General features: G+C 37.6%; 1 protein-coding gene and 1 non-coding gene across 3 annotated transcripts in view; one reads left to right on the top strand and one right to left on the bottom strand.

The window, feature by feature from the left end:
• SHROOM4 (shroom family member 4) overlaps positions 1 to 14,517 on the bottom strand; it is a 289,038-nt gene that overhangs the window by 127,093 nt on the left and 147,428 nt on the right. The gene's annotated exons all lie outside the window — the stretch shown is intronic.
• Positions 6,057 to 6,127, top strand: TRNAG-CCC (transfer RNA glycine (anticodon CCC)). Its single transcript has one exon. It is a non-coding gene; the product is annotated as a tRNA-Gly (tRNA).

Here is a 14,517-nt window from a genome sequence, read left to right as displayed (position 1 = left end):
GAAGAAAGAGTTGTTTGTATTTCACCTCTCTCCTTTCATGCCTGCCCACACGGATTTCCAAGGTACATGAATGGGAAGCACCTCCCAAGAAAGGACACTTGCAAAACACCCTTCAGACATGAGGGGGGCCAAAATCATGTGAGCCATAAGAAGACTGCTAGGTAAAGCAGAGAATACCATCCACTTGGTAGCCTGGTAAGAAACACCTCCTACAGTCACAACCGAGGGTGAAGGAATCATTTTTCGATTTCTTTTTACAACTTACAACCTAAGTATTCACATACTGTGCTTCGTACTTACCAAATCAGCAATTTCACCCTTTTGGAACTTATATTTATATTTCCATTTTACAGACAAGGAAACTGAAGCTTAAAAAGTCTGGCTGACTCTATAACCTGGGTTATTTTCCAGTCACCACGCTGCTCTCCCAAGGTATATTCAGTGAGCTCTAGCAACTAAGAAGAAAGCTGACATACCATCCCCAGTAAGCCTAATGTTTCACAGAGGCACTTGTTCTTAAATGATGAGAAGGCTATACCCTAATGGAGAATAAGAGGAAAAGGACATTCATTCCTGGCTGAAGGAATATCAGTTGCAAACACAATAATGTAGGAAAGAAAAAATCGTGTTTAGGAAAATGATAAATAGTTCTGCAGATTACTTGAGGGACAAGTGAAGGAACATGAGCTTAGAGCAGTTGAGACAAGATTATAAAGGGTCTCAAATATCATGTTAAGGAATTTAGGTTTTCTCCTGGAGGAGATGAGAAAAGTTGGAAGTGAGGGAGTATCGAGATCAGATCTGTTTCAGAAAGAGCACTGTGGCAGCCATATGGCCAGACGGTTTTGAAGAGGTGTTGATTGGCTGCAGGGTGACCCAGCCAAGAAAGTATGGCAATTGTCAAGGTGAAAGTCAGGGTGGTTAAGCAAGTAGAGGCCCAGCTCAGAAAATGCTGCCTCCAGAACAGTTACTACAAATCAGCCACAGTCTTTAACCTCAAAGCTGGGATTACAGGCATGCTGCATCTACCCCCACAGTTCTTAAACATTGAGCCTGTTGCTTCTTTGTCCTTTGGGACTTCTCCATTTGTCTTCATCTCCTAAACTAGCAACTTTGTAGCTCCCCTGGGCCTTGCCTAGCCCAGCTGGCTAGGGAGGGTGGAGAGAAATCAGGTAGGCTCCAGGAAGAAAAGGCCCTGATTAGCACGTTTCACATTCCCCACATTGCAATTCACAACTAAATCCTGTGGGATTGTTTTCTTAAAGATATAGGATGGGTTTAGGCCTTTTCCTCTTTCTTTCTTTTTCTTCTTCTTCTTCTTTTTTTTTTTTTTTTTTTGTTAAGCCTGTTTCTGGACTGCAGCTATTTCCTCTGTCCTTGAGTTAAGTAATAGCAGAGGGGGCTCAAAATGATAGCTTGCAGCAATGCAGAAAAGATGTTTCTAGAGAAGTCTAGAGGAGGGAGGGAAATCCAGTGTGGGGGTCCACAGCAATGTTCAGGGAAGGCCAAGGAATGTGGTTGATGGGGGGTGGATCACAGCTGGAGGGAATGTAAAGAAGTCAGACAAAAGCCTACCTAAGGGAAAGGAGCCCCTGGCACTCAGGCTAGCTCCAGTCCTTGACTTGTTTGCAATCAGCATTCAGCCATTTTGCTGTGGTCGGCAGTTTCTATAGCCCTAGCACAAATTCGCCCCATTAACCACGAAAATTAAAGCACTAAGATGAAGCAAAAGCACATCATGTGCAAAGACAACAATTCACTCCTGGAAAGCCCACACTCCCAAAGAACAGAAGGGTTTTACAAAAATCTCTTGGTCTTCCTTCTCTATGTATGCACATTTCTGAAATAGAGCCCAAATGAGAAAGCAGCTCATATGTGTGTCCATCACAGTTTGAAAACACTAGATTACTACTCACAGACAATTTCATTTTTAAAATTCCCTCTGCAAAAAAAAGTTAGAGGAGCAAGTTTTATTTTCTGTTTCTTTCCTTTCTACTATTTCCCTTGACCATTTTATATATATATATATGGAAACAAAGTCCAACTAAAGTTTTCTGACAACGTGTGGCATTTGTGGAAACAATTATTAATCTTTTAAAAAGATCAACAGCTTTTTTGAGGTATAGTCTATAAACTGTAAAATTCAAAATTCACATTTTAAGTGTACAATTTAGTATACTTACAGAGTTGTGCAACCATTGCTACAATCTAATTTTAGAAAATGTCCATTTCCCCCAAAAGAAACTGTGAGCTCATATACCGTCAGTCCCCATTCCCACCTCCAGCCACAGGTAACCACTAATAGCTTTCTTTCTCTAAAGATTTACCTTTTCATATCGAGGTAATCATATTATATATAGTCCATTGTATCTGGTTTCTTTCACTTAGCATGCTTTTGAAATCCATCTATGTTATAGCCTGTATCAGTATTCCAATTCTCTTTATCGCCAAATATGATGTCCCATTGTATGGATATGCCATGCTTTATCATTCACCAGTTGATGGATATTTGGGACCATTTTGTACTATTTATAAATAATACTTACATGAACATCCATGTACAAGTTTTCAGTTGTTCAAATGGTTTAATTTCCATTGGATAGGTACCTGGGAGTGGAATTGTGATTCATAATGGTAATTCTATGCAAAAATGTTGAGGAACTGCCAAATTATTTTCCAAAGTGGCTGTACCATTTTACATTCCTACTACCATATATGAGCATTCCAATTCTTCTACGTTCTTGCAACACTAGCTACCATTTCTCTTTTTTATTATAGTTATTCTAGTTGGGGATAAATGGTATATTGTTTTGATTTTGACTGTATTCCCCTAATGGATTAATTATCTTTTCCTCTGTTTATAGGTTATTTGTATGTTCTTTTGGAGAAATGTCTTTTTAAATCCTTTGTTCATTTCTTAAACTTCTACTGTAGTAACATATATACACGTCAAACTTCACATTTTTAACTACTTTTAAGTTTGCAATTCAATAATATCAATTACAGTCACAATATTGTGCTTCTATTACCAGTTTCCATTACCCCAAATTTAAATCATCTCACACAGAAACTCTGCACCCATTAAGTAATAACTTGCTCTTCCCCCCACCCACTGGTAACCTATAATCTACTATCTGTTCCTAGGAAAGTCTCTTCTTCTAGTTATTTCATATAAGCAAGGTCAGACAGTATTTGTCCTTTTTGTGTCTTATTTTACTCAACATGAAGTCGTCAATGTTCGTCCATGTTGTAGCATGTATCACAAATTCATTCTATTTTATGGCCAAATAGTATTCTATTGTATGTACATAACACATTTTGTCCATTCATTCATCAATAGACACTTGAGTTGCATCCACGTTTTGGGTAATTGTGGAAAATGTTGCTATAAACACTGGTGTACAAAGATCTGTTTGAGTCCCTGAATTCAATTCTGTATACCAAGAAGTAGGATTGCTGGGTCATATGGTAATTCTATTTTCAACTTTCTGAGAACTTGCCAAACTGATTTCCACAGTGGCTGCACCAATTAACAATGCCACCAGCAAAGTGTTACGGTTCTTATTTCTCCACATCCTCTCTAACACTTATCATTTTCTTTTTTAAAAATAGCCATCCTAGTGGGTGTGAAATTGTACATCACCTTGTTTTTGCATTTCCCTAATGACCAATGATGTCAAGTGTCTTTTCATGTGCTTATTCGTATATCTTTTTTTTTAACTTTTTAATTGTATAGTATAACATATATACAAAGCAAAGAAAGAAAAAAGCAATAGTTTTAAAGCACTCTTCAACAAGTGGTTACAGGACAGATCCCAGAGTTTTTCATGGGCTACTATTCCACCATCTCAGATTTTTCCTTCTAGCTGCTCCAGAATATAGGAGGCTAGAAGGCTTAAATATTTTTTATCATCACAATTGACTTTTTTCTCTCTTTTTTTGTGAAAAATAACACATATACAAAGAAAGCAATAAATTTCAAAGCACAGCACCACAATTAGTTGTAGAACATATTTCAGAGTTTCACATGGGTTACAATTCCACAATTTTAGGTTTTTACTTCTAGCTCCTCTAAAATACTGGAGACTAAAAGAGATATCAATTTAATGATTTAGCAATCATATTCATTTGTTCAATCCTATCTTCTATGCATAACTCCACCAACACCTTTGATCTTCTCATCCCTCTCTTTAGGGGTGTCTGGGCTATGGCAATTCTAAATTTTTGATATTGGAAGGGGCTGTCACTAACATGGGGTAGGGAGATGGAACTGTCTGATGTCTGGAGAAACTGGGCCCTCTAGGTTTCAGGACCAAAAAGTTCTTTCATGTTCTCCTTGGCAGTCAGCTCCTCCCTCCATCCTCAGTCCCTGGGAACCACTGATTTGTTTCCATCACCATAGTTTTGCCCTTTCCAAAATGTCACATCAATAGAATCATGCAGTACGTGGCCTTTGGAGTCTGTCTTCATTCATTCAGCACCACGAACTCGAGAGCCATCCACATTGTGCCAATGCATCCTTTTACCAGCCAAACGTTTTGCAACATCCATCAAAAATGATCATTTACATCTGCATATATTAACACACTAAGAGGTTCATGATATACTGTCAAATTTGTCCTGTTAATTCGTATATCTTTTTTGAAGAAGTATCTATTCAAGTCTTTTGCCCATTTTAAAATTGGGTTATTTGTCTTTCTATCGTTGAGTTTGTAGCAGTTCTTTATATATTCTTGATATTGAACCCTTATCAGATATATGGTTCACAGTCATTTTCTCCTATTTTGTAGGTTGTCTTTTCAATTTCTTGATAATGTCCTTTGAGGTACAAAAGTTTTACAGGTTCCTTATCAGATAAATGTTTTGCAAATATTTCCTCCTAGAATACGGTTGTGGCAGTAGGCAGAATAATGCCCCCCCCCCCAATGTCCACATTCTAATCCCTGGAACCTGCGAATACATTGCTTTATGTGGTAAAAAGGACTTTGAGATGTGATTGTGCTAAGGACCTCGAGATAAGGGAGATTATCTTGGTTTATCCAGGTGAGCTCAATCTAATCATATGAATCCTTAAAAATGGAGAGAGCGATCAGAAGAGAAATTCAGAAGAATAGTTAGAGAGATTCAATTTTGCTCCTTTGGTACTGTACAAAAAGAACCATGAACCAAGGAATGTGGGCAGCCTCTAGAAGCTGGAAAACAAAAGGAAATGAAGTCTCCTTCTGAGCCCCCAGAAAGGAATGCAGTCCTGCTGACATATTGACTTTAGCTTAGTGAGACCTGTGTCAGACTTTCAACATACAGAACTATGAGAAAATAAACGTGTATGTGTTGGTTTTTTTTAAGCAGGATGGGTTTTAATTCTATTACTGGAGTCCTTGATAAGAGAATGAAATTCAGACAGAGTGAGAAAGCCACAGGGGAAGCAGCCAGAAGCTGAAATAAATGGAACCCAGAAGAGACCAGGAAATGCTGCCATGTGCCAAACTACGGGACAAGAATCAGCAGCAGCCAGCTCCAGAAGGCCAGTCCTTGGGAAGAAAGCATCTCCTTGATGATGCCTTGATTTGGGCTTTCTTTTAGCCTCCAAACCATAAGTAAATAAATTCCCTTTGTTTAAGCCACTCCCTTGCACAGTATAAGCAGCCTAGGAAAATAAAACACATTCCCTCCTGAAACAAGCAAACAAAATAGACAAAATATATCAAACAACGGCTCTCAAGACACTGGACACCCAGGCAACAAGACAATGACTGCTGAGAGAATATACATTGTTTTACACCACTAATTTTGTGGTAATTTATTACAGAAGTAATAGGAAACTAATATACCTGTCTTTTCAGTTTTTTGATGGTGTCTTCTGAGGCACAAAAGTTTTAAATTTTTATAAATTCCAATATTTATTAATATTTGCTTTAATCATTTAAGCTGTTGGTGTAGTATCACTGCGAACAAGACTTTCAGAGTGGAGATATAAGGAGTTCAGTGGACTCTCTCCCCAGAGAAACAATTATTGAACTAGTGAAACTTATTTTTAAAAGCCCAATGGTTTGGGTGCATGGATGGTTCAGTGGTAGAATGCTTGCCTCCCATGCAGGAGACCCAGGTTCGATCCCGGGACCATGTACCCACTCCCTCACCCTCCACAAAAAAAAGTTTTTTAAACCATTTAAACATTGAATAATTCAGAGTCTCAGGAAATTGTCCTAATGGCACACAGCAAATGAAGAAACATTTATTTAGTAAATCTACTAAATTTAGGTAAGAGCAGTGGTAGTCAGTGACATTTGAACTATGACCTATTCCTACCTTCCCTTCCCAGAGTTACAGAAGTTCTAGTATTATGCACAGCCAATAAAATGGGGAAGGGCTCCCTCTTTCTATTCCTAGCTCCTAATCTAGGGCTATTGTTTCACCCCAGGAAAGGCAGGCTGCCAGCATCGCTCATCCTCACCAGTCCTTTTGAACTGGGTCTTCTTTACCCCACCTTATTTTCCACTCATAGGGTGAGGGCTCTACACCAGGCAGGGGAGGCCAAGAATATTGGAAGCCCAATAACTCACATCAAAAATTGCTCATAGAGCAGAGGGTTCATGCTGGGAACAACAAGCTAAGAATATCAAGGGCTAATATCTCCCCTCCCACTGATTGCTCATAGAGCAGGGGCCTCCATTGCTACCCTCAGCTCAATGCAGTGATGCAGAGGTTTTGCCCAGGGGGAGAAGCAGATTATAAGGGCATTGAGCTCCAGAAGCTCTGCCAGAAGGGACTGACTTTATTTGGAACAGAATATGGTGAAGTTCATGCTTATGGATGCTATAAAAAACAATAGCAATCTTGGTGGTGAGAAATTTACAGGGAGCTGATAGCTCCAGGATACAAGTAGAAACTAGTGAATGGCTGACCTGCCAGAAGCTTACAGAGAAAACCTAAGAAGAGCTCTCCTGGGATCTCTGACATCATTCAAATTCTGCATGTCTGTTTGCATGTGAAAGCTGTACTCAGGGGCAATCAATGCGGAAAGTGGAGAAGACTTGAAAGCATTTCTGTAGCCACACACAAAACCATCAGATCAAGGGGCTTAAACATGACTTCTGATAAAACCCTGGCTGAAAAATAAGATATTCTGATTTAGGGGCAATTCCTAGGAGGCCAGGATTAAAAATAAAATTACACTCATCCCTAGTGGTCTGGAACACTGTGTACATAGCCAAGGCTATGCTCTCAAAGGAAAGACCTCAGAGATAATCTACAAACTACTTATAAACTCCCTGAACTGGGAAAGCAGACTCCAAGCCACACATACATCCAACAGCAAAGAGTGAAAATATAACTGGCTAAGGGGGTGTAAAACACAACCTTTGAGCAATAATTGATACACGTGAGCCCAAGAGTGACTCCTAGCAAAAGACAAAGACAAATAAAATAATTGAGCCCTGACATCAGAGTTTGCACAGTGCAGGAAAAATAAACTGCAAAATTAATCCAAGTCACAAGAAAATAAACAGATGACTAAACGAATAACAACAACAATTCCCAGAAGGGGGGGTGGCATGGTACAAAATTGCTACTATATATTATTTAAATGTCCAGTTTTCAAAAAAAAATTACGAAAATAAATTTTGTAAGTCCATACGTTGAATTTAGCAGACAAAGACTACAAAGCAGATATTACAAATATGTTTGAAGAACTAAAGAAAATTGTGTTTAAATAATGCAAGAAAGGTGGGATAATGACTAATCAAATGGAGACTATTGATAAAGAGATAGAAATTATAAAAAGAACCAAGGGGAAATTCAGAAGTTGAAAAGTACAATAATGAGAATTAAATATTCACTAGAGGAACTCAATAATAGATTTGAGTTGGCAAATAAAAGAATCAATGAACTTCAAGATAGATGAATAACAGAAAGAATAAAATAATGAAGAATAATGAGCAGAACCTCATGGGACACAATCAAGAAATACCAATATACACATAATGGAAATACCAGAAGGAAAAGAGAGAAGGAAAGGGACACAAAAATACCTTTAAAGCAAATCAATAGAAAAAGATATACCATGCAATGAGTGACCATAAGAGAACTGAAGTGGCCAAGCTAATACCAGACAAATAGACTTTAACATTATAGCCATATGTATATATTATATTAATGTGTATAGCCATATTAATATGTATATTAAACATATACATGTCTAAAAACAGAGCCATAAAATATATGAAATGAGACTCACAGAATTGAATGGACATATAAACAATTCAACAGTAATAGTTGGGGACTTCATAGTCCACTGTCAATAACAGAACAACTAAGCAGAAAATGATTACTGTAGTCCATTTAGACTTAACAAGTATCTATAGAATACCTTAATCAACAACAGCAGAATACATATTCTTCTTCTCAAGTACACATGGAGCATCTCCAAGACAGGCCAAGTATTAGGCCATAAAGTAAGTCTCAATAAATAAAAAAGAATCGAAATAATGCAAATATGGGATTTCCACAATGAAATTAAATTAGAAATCAACAAAAAAAGGGGATTTGAAAATTTATGAATATGCCCAAATTGAACAACACATTCATAATAGGTCAAAATAAATCAAAAGAGCTCCTGGAAAATATTTTGAGAAGAAAGGAAAAACTGAACATTACAAATTTTGGGATACAGCTAATGCAATACTTATGGGAAATTTATAGTTATAATGCCTATATCAAACAAGAAGAAAGATCTCAAAAAACTAAACCTTCCACCTTAGGTAACTAGAAAAAAGATCAAAGCAAAAACAAATGAAAAGTAAGAAGGTAATAAGATAAATTAGAGAAGATATAAATGAATTAGAGAGTATTGAAATGATACAGGAAAAAACCAAACATTGATACGTTGAAAAGATCAAAAACATTGACAAACCTTTAGCTAGATTGACTAAGAAAAAAGAAATCTTTCATTGCTAAAATCACAAATGAAACTGGTGACATTACTACTGACCTTACAGAAATAAAAAGGATTATCAGAGAATATTATGCCAAAAAATTAGACTTAATTTGATGAAACAGACACATTACTAGAAAGAAATAAATTACCAAAATTGACTCAAGAAGAAATAGAGGAAAACTTAAGAAGATGGTGCCATAGGGAGTTCTAAGCTTTATTCTGTGCTGCAAAGCTGCTAGCAAATAGCAAAGACGTCTGAAACAGCTGTGTAGGGGAGGGGGATGCTCTGGAGACCAGACACACATCCTATACCTGCCAAGAATCAGTGGAAGAACAATACTGAAAAGCCATGGAGGGAAGCTGTAAGTAAACCTTTACACACTGAGGGGGCTGGTGCCCTTTCCTGACAGACACAGCAGGCTGACTAAGGAATCATTCCCTGACAGGAGATAGAAGCCTTCTCTCCTAAGATCAGTAGGAGGGAGAGTTGGCTGGGCACCAATTGCAGCCTTTGATTAACAAATTCAGACTCCTAGATATCAGCTCCAAGCACAGATAAGTTTACAACACACCAAAGAAAGAAAGAACCCAGCAGATTTTGTTTTAGCTCTGCTCCCGGTAGGGGAGGAAGCAGGGCAGATAGAAAGTCACAGTGGTCTGTGGAAATGGCTGACCTCAGTTTGCCAAAGGACAGCTTTGACCCAAGAAAAGGGGCAGAGATGGCCAGACACCCAACTCCAGCTCCTGACTGATGAACCTAGGCTGCTGGACTCTGGCTCTGAGAACAGCTAAATATTTTTAAGCAGCTTATAAAAGAAAACAGCTGACAGACTCCATTTCAGTCCTGTCCCATGCAGGGGCAGAAGCACGGTTGACTGAGAGGTACAGTAATTCTGTTGTGCAGAAACAGTTTGCTGAAGGGCAGCACTCCCGAAGAAGAAGGGGGAAGGGCCTAGCACAGGGGTGGCTGTTATTTACAGAATTCAGAAACAGGTTTCCATCAACCTCTGCCTCAGCCATACCCCTGGTAGGTGTGGGATCGGCTGAGAATTAAAAGTCACAATACCACCTTAGGCCTGTGGGGAGCAGTGGGCTGAAGAGCACTATCTGCTGAGAAGGACAGGAAAAGCACAGAATTAAAAGACTTCACAGAAAAGATAGGCATACTGCTGGGTGGAGTTATACTCACACCCCATTTGTGAGTCCTGAACCTGTCTTGCCCAGGAAAAATTGACTAGGGTAGGTCCTCTCTGTAGACCCCTCCTTCCAGAATCATGCTTCCAGATAAAAATAACTAGGGATAATGAAAAGAGTGTTAAAAACATACAGAAGATGGGGCAGGCCATGGTGGCTCAGCAGGCAGAGTTCTCTCCTGCCATTCTGGAGACTGGGTTCGATTCCCAGTGTCTGCCCATGTGGAAAAAATATATATATATATACAAGATGTCTCCCAGGGATGACCCTAGCTGGGCACTGTGGAATCAACAATGCCATCCTGACCAAAAGGAGGAAAAGAAGTGTAACTAATAAGGTATCAGTGGCTGAGAGAGTTCAAATAGAGTTGAGAGGCTACTCTGGAGGCCACTATTATGCAAACTTCAGTTACACTACATTACTACCTATCATAGCTTGCTGAACCCCAACCAAAACCATTATAACCAATCCTAAGGAACACCTAGGGCAATATATAAGAGTCTACAAAATTTCATGCACCAGGGTAACTTTCCAGAAACTTTCATCCTCTAGATAGGTCCCTGAACCAAATAAGTCCTGAAAGGCAGAGGAGCCAGCCTCTCCAGAACATCAACTGATTCCATCCCTGTATCCCATATTATTATTGACAGCCCCTTCCAATGTGAAAAAGTTAGAATGGGCATCACTCAAATAACTCTTAAGAGTGGAAGAAAGATCAAAGGTGATGGTGCAGTTATACAGAGAAGGTAGGGTTTAACAAATGAGCATGATTGCTGAATCATAATATTGATATTTCTTTTAGTTTCCAGTATCTTAGAGCAGCTAGAAGTAAAAAACCTAAAATTGTGGAACTGTAACCTATACCAAATTTTGAAATCTGTTCTACAACTAATTGTTGCAACATGTTTTGCAATTTATTGCTTTTTTATATATATGTTTTTTTCACAAAAAGAAAAAAGTCCATTGTAATGATAAATGCACAGTGATATGATATTGTGAACCACTGATTGCACACTTTGGATGATTACATGGTATGTGACTATATAATACATATCAATTTAAATAAATAATTAAAAGAAAAGATCAAAGGAGAAGGTGGATTATAAAAGAAAAGATCAGATTTAAAAAATAAATCAGACTCATGAATCATTATATTGGTATTTCTTTTGTCTCCAGTGTCTTGGAGCAGCCAGAAGGAAAAACTTAAAATTGTGGAACTGCAACTCATACCAAACTCTGAAGTTCTTTAACTTTAGTTCTTTAACTAAAGTTTAGTTCTTTAACTGACTGTTGTGGTGTGTTTTGAAATTTATTGCTTTTTTGTATATATGTTATTTTTCACAATAAAAATTTAAAAAAAATATAAAGGCAAATAAAAAACAAACAGAACAGATCAACATTCCCTAGGAGGAAGAGGAAAGGGAAAGCTTTTACTTGGGGGCAAAACAACTGCACAAAAAAGGCAATGTCAAAAATCATTACATATATGCAGGGCAAGATTCACATAGATAAGGGCTGAAAAAATTTTGATCTATCTGAGAGGTCTAGAACAAGTTGAAACAAATGTCAAAGAAATATCATAGCACAAAGCCAATCAGCAAAGACACCCTAGGAAAGAGAGAAACAAAAGACTCCCAGAATAAAGTAACCAAGAAAATCACATGCCTAGACACCAGTAAAAATTCAGATGAGATACAGGAGTTGAAACAACTAATTAATGATATTCAGACAAATCTCCTAAATCAATTCAACAATCTGAAGGAAAATGTGGCAAAAGAGATGAGGGATATAAAAAAAGACACTGGGTGAGCATAAAGAAGAGCTCAGGGGCATGAAAAAATAACAGAACTTATGGGAATGAAAGACACAATAGAAGAGAAAAAATACAATGGAGCCATATAACAGCAGCTTTGAAGGGGCAGAAGAAAGGATCAGTGAACTAAAGGATAAGGCCTCTGAACTCTTAGAGAGAAAAGGACAACTAGAGAAAAGGATCGAAAAATTTGAGCAGGGTCTCAGGGAATTGAATGACAGTGTGAAGCACAGAATATATATGTCATGAGTGCCCCAGAAGAAGAAGAGGGGAGAAAGGGGCAGAACATATAATTGAGGAAATAAGAGCTGAAAATTTCCCAATTCTTATGAAAGACACCAAATTGCAGGTGTGCAATATACCTTAAACAGAATAAATCCAAATAAACTTACTCCAAGACACTTACTAATAAGACTATCAAATGCCAAAGATAAAGAATTCTGGATGGAGCAAGAGAAAAATGATCCATCACATAAAAGGAGTGCTCGATAAGAGTAAGTACAGAATTCTCAGTAGAAACCATAGAGGTGAGACAGCAGTGGTATGGTATTTTTAAGATACCCAAAGAGGAAAATTGCTAGGCAAAAATTCTATATGAGGCAAAACTGTCCATCAAAAATAAGGCCGAGTTTAAAATATTCACAGATAAACAGACACTGAGAGAGTTCATGAACAAGAGATCTGCTCTACAAGTAAAAACTAAAGGAAGTGCTTCAGGATGATAGGAAAAGACAGGAGAGAGAGGTTTGGAGGAGAGTGTAGACATGAAGAATATCAGTAACGGTAATTAAAAAGGTAAAAAGAGAGAAAGCTAAAATATGATATATAAAATACAAAGGATAAACTGTTTTTTCAAGTAAGTACTGCCTTTATAGTAATAGCATTGACTGTTAATAGATTAAACCCCCCAATCAAAAGTCACAGACTGGAAGAATGGTTAAAAAACATAATCCATCTATAGGCTATTTTCAAGCAACTCACTTTAGAATAAAGGACAAAAATAGACAGAAAGTCAAAGGGTGGAAAAAATATTCCACACACCAGCAACCAAGAAGAACAGGGATAGCTATACTAATGACAGAAGGGACTGTAAGTGTAAATTGTTAAAAGAGACAAAGGAGGATACTATACTTTAATAACAGGGACAATCCACCAAGAAAAAATAACAATCACAAATATTTATGTACCTAGCCAGGGTGCTCCAATATAACATGAGGCAACACTGAAGGAAGAAATAGAGATCTCTGTAATAATAGCTAGAGAACACCACTCTCATTGATGTATAGAACATCTAGACAGAGAATCAATAAGGAAACAGAGATCTTGAATAGTATGATAAATTAATTATACTTAACAGACATTTAAAGAACACCACACCCACAAGAGCAGGATACACATTCTTCTCAAGTGCTCAAGGATCATTCTCCAGGATAGGCCACATTTTAAGTCATAACACAGGTGTCAATTAATTTAAAAATACATAAATTATATAAAACACATTCTCTGATCATAATTGAATGAAGCTGAGAATCAATATCAGATGGAGGACTAGAAAATTCACAAATTTATGGAGGCTAAACAACACACTCTTAAACAAAAGGGTCAGAGAAGAACTTATGAGAAATCATTAAATATGTTGAAGCAAATGAAAATGAGAACACAACATATCAATTCTTATGGGATGCAGTGAAGGCAGTGCTGAGAGGGAAATTTATTGTTATAAATGCCTATATTAAAAATGAAGAAAGGGTTAAAATCGAAGACTATTAAGTCTAGAAAAAGAACAGCAAACTAACTCTGAGTGAACAGAAGGAAATAAATAACAAAGATTGAAGCAGAAATGAATGAAATTGAGAACAAAACAAGAGAGAGAATCAACAAAACCAGAAGTGAGTTCTTTGAGAAAATCAATAAAATTGATGGATTCTTAGCTAGAATGACAAAGAAAAAAGGAGAAAGGATGCAAATAAAATCAGAAATGGGCTGGGGGCATTTCCACTGACACAAGAAAAATAAAAGAGATTGTAACAGGATACTATAAACAACTGTATGCCAATAAACAAGACAGATGAAATGGAAAACTTCCTAGAAACAAAAGAACAATGTATACTGACTTCAAAAGAAATAGAGGACTTCAATAAGTGAATCACAAGAAAGGAGATTGATTCAGTCATCAAAAGCCTCCCCCAAAAGAGTAGCTCACTACCAGGTGGCTTCACAGGTGAATTCTACCAACCATTCTGAGCTGGATTGAAACAGTTATGTACCCCAGAAAAGCCCTGTTTTTTTTTTTCATTGATCCAATCTTGTGGGGCAGGCCCAATTTTAGGGTGGAGAATTGGATTGGATTGTTTCTATGGAGATGTGGCACATGCAGTTGTGGGTGTGACTTTTGATGGATTGTTTCCATGGAGGTGTTACACACCCAATTGTAGGTGTGACCTTTTGATTAGATAGAAATATGGCTGCCCATTCAAGGTGGGTCTTGATTAGTTTACTGGAGTCCTTTAAAAAGGGAATGCTTTGAAAAAACCTCAGATGCAGAGGCCTGGAGAACAGTCGCTTCAGAGCTGAC

The sequence above is a fragment of the Tamandua tetradactyla genome, chromosome X (genome assembly GCF_023851605.1).
Source record: "Tamandua tetradactyla isolate mTamTet1 chromosome X, mTamTet1.pri, whole genome shotgun sequence".
Lineage (NCBI taxonomy): Eukaryota > Metazoa > Chordata > Mammalia > Pilosa > Myrmecophagidae > Tamandua > Tamandua tetradactyla.
The sequence above is the reverse complement of the archived record's forward strand: the minus strand, read 5'-3'. Positions and strand labels throughout refer to the sequence as shown.